This window comes from Phyllobates terribilis, unplaced genomic scaffold, assembly GCF_046119375.1.
Source record: "Phyllobates terribilis strain yellow unplaced genomic scaffold, ASM4611937v1 Scaffold_4975__1_contigs__length_55473, whole genome shotgun sequence".
NCBI lineage: Eukaryota > Metazoa > Chordata > Amphibia > Anura > Dendrobatidae > Phyllobates > Phyllobates terribilis.
Window position 1 is genome coordinate 26,815 of NW_027367723.1, and position 5,929 is coordinate 32,743.

General features: G+C 42.1%; 1 pseudogene; it reads left to right on the forward strand.

Moving 5' to 3' along the window:
- Positions 1–722: 722 nt before the first annotated feature.
- On the forward strand, positions 723–5,698 carry LOC141249668 (uncharacterized; annotated as a pseudogene).
- Positions 5,699–5,929: the final 231 nt, after the last annotated feature.

Genomic DNA, 5,929 nt, shown 5'->3' on the forward strand with positions numbered 1-5,929 from the left:
TAAACCGGGTCTAGGCTTTATAAACCGGTTATTACTTAAAGTCCGAGTTAGTAAGTCAATATCCAGGACGGTTCGGAGCTTTGTAAACCGTTCCAGCCCTCACTCCGAGTTAGTAAGTCTACATCAGACCAGCTCTGTTCTGTTCCTTTTTACCCGGCTCCTCACTAAACCCGGGTTAGAAAGCCTACCATCCAGCATTACACTACGGTCTAAGGAAACGAACAGGGTTCTTATCTTCCAGAATTGAACAAAGACATCAGAACCGATTTGTTAAGTCCTTTCCGAGGCTGCTTTGAAGAAGGAGAACAAGGGATTTCCAAGAGCCCTTGAGCCTACCCTATTGCCTTAGCCACCTAGTCCATAGCCCCACATTCTTCAAGGTTTGACAAGGTTAGACAAGGCTGAGCTCCTTCTTGACTCAATCCAGGTTCGAATCAAAGGTAATCACCTAATCTAAGGCTAAAATTGTGCTTAAACACTAGGTTGCTAATTCATTCTAGCAATCCGAGAGGAGTGATTTCTTACTTTAATATCAATTCTGATTTGAGTTTTGTGTAGTGAACAAGCATTTGAATTGAAAGGTTTGATCTTTACAAAGCAACATCAAGTTAGGGAAGAACAAGCAATAGGATAGTTGTGTGAACAAACACTCGGTTTGGGAGACACTTGAGAGTTGTTATTATCCCTAACCTTACATAATTCAGTGTTGTTTGTTTTTGATCATGTCTAACTCCAGGGACTATGAAGAAGAAGGCCATGAGAGGACCAATGTTAGGAGCCCCACACCCCTACAACCGGAGGTTATTAGCATCCTTAAGGAACTCTCGGATAGTATCAAAACCCTCACGGCTGAGGTAAACGTCCTTAAGAACCAAGCAGCTCCTAGCCCTACTCCCTTAGGAACCAACTTAGAACCGGGCCAAACCTCAAGCCAAGATGTCCGGGTACCTCTTCCTACACAAGAAGAATTGCAATATGTTGCAGCAAGGAGAGAGGCCATGCTTAGGACTGCGAACCTACTTAGAGGTGAAGTTCCTAACCCTCCAACTCCAGGCCCACAAGAGAGGAGAAACCTAATGAACCCTCCAACTATCCACATCCCTCGGCGTCTAAGGGAAGAAAACTCTAATCCTATATCTCCTAACCCCTATAGATACAATGAATTTGATGAATTTCAGGATGAAGATGAAGCACATGATGAGTATGAGGATTGGAGAAGGGGACGTCAAAGGGGATTCCAAGCTAGAAGAAGAGACCCTGAGCAAGATGGCCTAGGAAGAGTCAAGGTGAAGATCCCAACCTTTGAGGGCACAAGTGAAGCTGATCTATACATGGAATGGGAGACCAAGGTGGAACAAATCTGGACATGTCACAATTTCCCCGAGCAAAGAAAGGTACAACTAGCTACCCTAGAATTCATGGGCTTTGCATTAGCTTGGTGGGATAACTTTGTCAATGAAAGGGTGAGGAATCTTGATCCACCGGTAAGAACTTGGGAGCAAATGAAATTCTTGCTCAGAAACAGATTTGTACCTCCCTACTACACAAGAGAGCTTAGACAAAGGTTAGAGATCCACAAGCAAGGTAGTATGAGGGTTGAGGAAGCCTACAATGCCATGCAACATGCAATGCTCAAGGCTGGCGTAAGAGAGGATGAAGATGCTACAATTGCAAGGTACCTAAGGATCCTAAACTCTAACATTTCAAATGAAGTAGACATGTATCCTTGTAGGACAGGCGTGGAGCTACTTCACAATGCAATCAAGATAGAGAAGAGGCTGAAGACAAAGAACAACTACACCTCCGGCCGTGGGCAAGCTAGTAGCTCAAGTTGGAAGCCAACACCCAAGAGTGCTCCTTACAACCGAGAGCAAGGTAGCAAGGACCAAACTGGCCCTAGGAAGGAGTTGAGCTCGAGCTACACCTCAGGCCAAACCACACGGCCTCCACTCACAAGTCAAGGACCAAAAGGGAATGCCTCTAACTCTACTTTTCCTAATAAGTCTAGTCAAATTGAATGCTTTAAATGTAAAGGAAAAGGTCATATGATGAAAGATTGTCCTAATAGGAGAACTATGATTGTAGATAACCTAGGACATTATGATTCTTGTTGTGATAATGAATATGAACCTTGCATTGAATCTGAAAATCAGCATGATAATGACTTAGAGCAAAGTGAGGAATTAGAGTATGAGCATGGAGATAGCCTAATTTGTAAGAGGACTTTGCATGTGTTAGCAACTTTGTATGAAGCTAGTCAAAGAGATAACTTATTCCATACTAGATGTCTTTTTAAAGGAAAAGTGTGCAATATGATTATACATGGAGGTAGTTGTAACAACATAGCTAGTACTACATTGGTATCTAAGTTACAACTTCCTACTACTTCACACAAGAGACCTTATAAGCTAAGATGGATGAATGAATGTGGTGAATTAAGAGTCACCAAGCAAGTTAATGTAGCTTTTAAGATAGGATCTTACCAAGACACTGTGTTATGTAATGTAGTCCCTATGAATGCTTGTCATCTATTGTTAGGTAGGCCATGGCAATTTGATAGGAAAGTTACTCATGATGGCTATACTAACAAGCATATGTTTAAGTATCATGGGAGATCTATTACCTTGTATCCTATGACTCCAATGCAGGTTGCTCAAGAGTTTGAGAAGTCTAAGGCCAAAGAGAAGGTGCAAGAAGAGGAGGAGACCAATATCAACATGCTACTAACGTCTAAGACTGAGATGGAAGAGCAGTGCTTACCCATAGACACCCGAATCATGACCTTGATCAAGCCAAGCAAGCACAGCCTCGCTAGTGACGACGCCAACCTCAGCACCTTCCCACCATCCGTCCAGAATCTACTTGAGGAGTTCAAAGAATAGTTTCCGGAAGAGTTGCCCTTAGGTCTACCACCATTTAGAGGGATTGAGCACCAAATAGATCGTATCCCGGGAGCTTCATTGCCAAACAAACCGGCCTATAAGATGAACCCTCAAGAGAGCAAAGAGGTGGAAGATCAAGTACAAGAGCTTCTCAACAAAGGCTACATAAGGGTAAGTAAGTCACCATGTGCGGTACCGGTCATACTAGTGCCAAAGAAGGACAACTTTGGAGAATGTGTGTAGATTGCTGAGCTATAAACAACATCACAATCAAGTATCGTCACCCTATCCCTAGACTTGATGATATGCTTGATGAATTGTATGGCGCTACATTGTTTTCTAAGATAGATTTGAGAAGTGGGTACCACCAAATCAGAATGAAGGAGGGAGATGAGTGGAAAACAGCCTTCAAGACCAAGTTTGGGCTATATGAGTGGCTTGTGATGCCCTTTGGTCTTACCAATGCCCATTCTACATTCATGAGGTTGATGAACTATGTCCTAAGGAGCTATATAGGGAAGTTTGTTGTGGTTTATTTTGATGACATCCTCATCTATAGCAAGTCCCTACAAGAGCATGAACAACACCTAAGGGAAGTATTATCCACACTTAGACTTGATCATCTTTATGCTAATATGAAAAAATGTGATTTTTGCACTAATGAAGTGATCTTTCTAGGGTTTGTGGTCAACTCAAGAGGACTAGAAGTGGATCAAGAGAAGGTAAAAGTAATCAAGGAGTGCCCTACTCCTACCAATGTTGGACAAGTCCGGAGCTTCCAAGGGTTAGCCGGCTTCTATAGGCGGTTTGTGAAAGACTTCTCCATCATAGCTTCACCACTCACGGAGCTTACCAAGAAGAACACACCATTTGTATGGGGCAAGGCACAAGAGGCTGCATTTGAAGAGCTCAAGACCAGATTGACCAATGCTCCTCTACTCTTTCTACCTAACTTTGCAAAACCCTTTGAAGTAGAATGTGATGCCTTAGGTATAGGAATTGGTGGTGTTTTGATGCAAGAGGGTAGACCTATAGATTTCATTAGTGAAAAGCTCAAAGGTGCGTGTCTTAACTATTCTACATATGATAGAGAGTTGTATGCACTTTTTAGGGTCTTGAAAACTTGGCAACATTATCTCTGGCCAAGTGAATTTGTGTTACATACAGATCATAAATCATTTAAGCATCTAAGAGGACAAGATAAGTTAGATAGGTGTCATGGTCGTTGGATGGAATTTATAGAGACTTTTCCTTATATAATCAAGTATAAAAAGGGTAAAGATAACATAGTGGCCGACGCCCTATCTAGGAGATATGCTTTGATTGTTCAACTTGATTCTAAGGTGCTAGGGTTCTCTTACATTAAGGAACTTTATGATTGTGATTCTGATTTTGGGGACATTTATAGACTTTTCCTAGAGAAAGGGCCCTATGATAGGTGTTACTACTTGTTTGATGGATTCCTTTTTAGGGCAAGTAAGGTTTGCATACCTAAGTGCTCATTAAGACTCTTGCTTGTTGAGGAATCACACAAGGGAGGCCTTATGGGGCATTTTGGCCGTGAAAAAACCTATTCTATGCTTAGAGAACATTTCTATTGGCCTCATATGTTGAAAGATGTTGAGCATGTACTTAAAAGATGTTTAGATTGTTTGAAAGCTAAGTCTAAAGTGCAACCCCATGGACTCTACACACCACTACCTACACCCTCCTCTCCCAGGCTAGATATTAGTATGGACTTCATTTTTGGACTGCCTAGGACTAGGAAGGGACTTGATTCAATTTTTGTGGTTGTAGATCGATTATCTAAGATGGCTCACTTTATTCCTTGTCACAGAACGGATGATGCTTCTCATGTGTCAACTATTTTCTTTAGAGAAGTTGTAAGACTACATGGGATTCCTAGATCAATTGTGAGTGATAGGGATACAAAGTTCTTGAGTCATTTTTGGCGTTCTCTTTGTGGACAAATTGGTACTAAACTCTTGTTTTCTACCTCAAGTCATCCCCAAACCGATGGCCAAACTGAGGTCACCAATAGGACACTTGGTACCCTTCTTAGGAGCCTCATTAAAAAGAACTTAAAGTCATGGGAAGAAGTATTGCCACATGCTGAATTTGCTTACAATAGGGCAAAACATTCTTCCACAACTCTAAGTTCTTTTGAATGTGTCTATGGTCTTAATCCTCTAACCCCAATAGATCTTGTTCCGTTTCCTATGAAGGAAAGAGTAGACATTGATGCTAATAGACAGGTGGAGTTCATAAAGGGGTTTCATGAAAGGACCAAGCTGAGATTGGAGCAAATAGGGCATGATGTGGCCGCCAAGAACAACAAAGGAAGGAGGAGAGTGATCTTTGAACCACGTAACTTGGTTTGGGTGCACTTGCGTAAGGAGAGATTCCCTACAAAGAGAGCCTCCAAGATAGCTCCAAGGGGAGATGGACCATTCAAGATCCTTAGGAGAGTCGGAGACAATGCCTATGTTGTGGACCTCCCGGATGACTATGGTGTGAGTGATACATTTAATGTGGCTGACCTTAAACTTTATGACGCCCATGAGGAAATCCCTACAGATTCGTGGTCGAATCCTTTCCAAGGAGGGGAGGATGATGGAGGACCATCCCTAGAAGATCCACCAATGGAAGCACCTACCATAGAAGGTCCTATCACAAGGTCAAGCGCCAAGCAACTACAAGAGGACTTGACCACATTCATCACTCAATTCAACCTTCAAGTTACACTTATGAGAGTTGAGGATACATGTGGCAAAGCTAGGACTCTACTCACCTTTGAGTCCAAAGAGTTGGCTTGAAGACTTTCCTATCATTTCCCATTTTTAAGCACTAAAGACTATTGCATTTTATGTGTGTTTTAAGCCGTGTGGCTTGTGTGTTTTTAGGACATTTCATGTATGTTTTGAGGAGAACAAGGGGCCGGCCATTCCACCATATGTAAGCCTCCCTTGTCTTCCTTATTTCGGTTAGTTTATACTTTAAGAAAACCGTGTGTTTTATTCTCCATTGAAAGAGAGAGCTTGAACTCA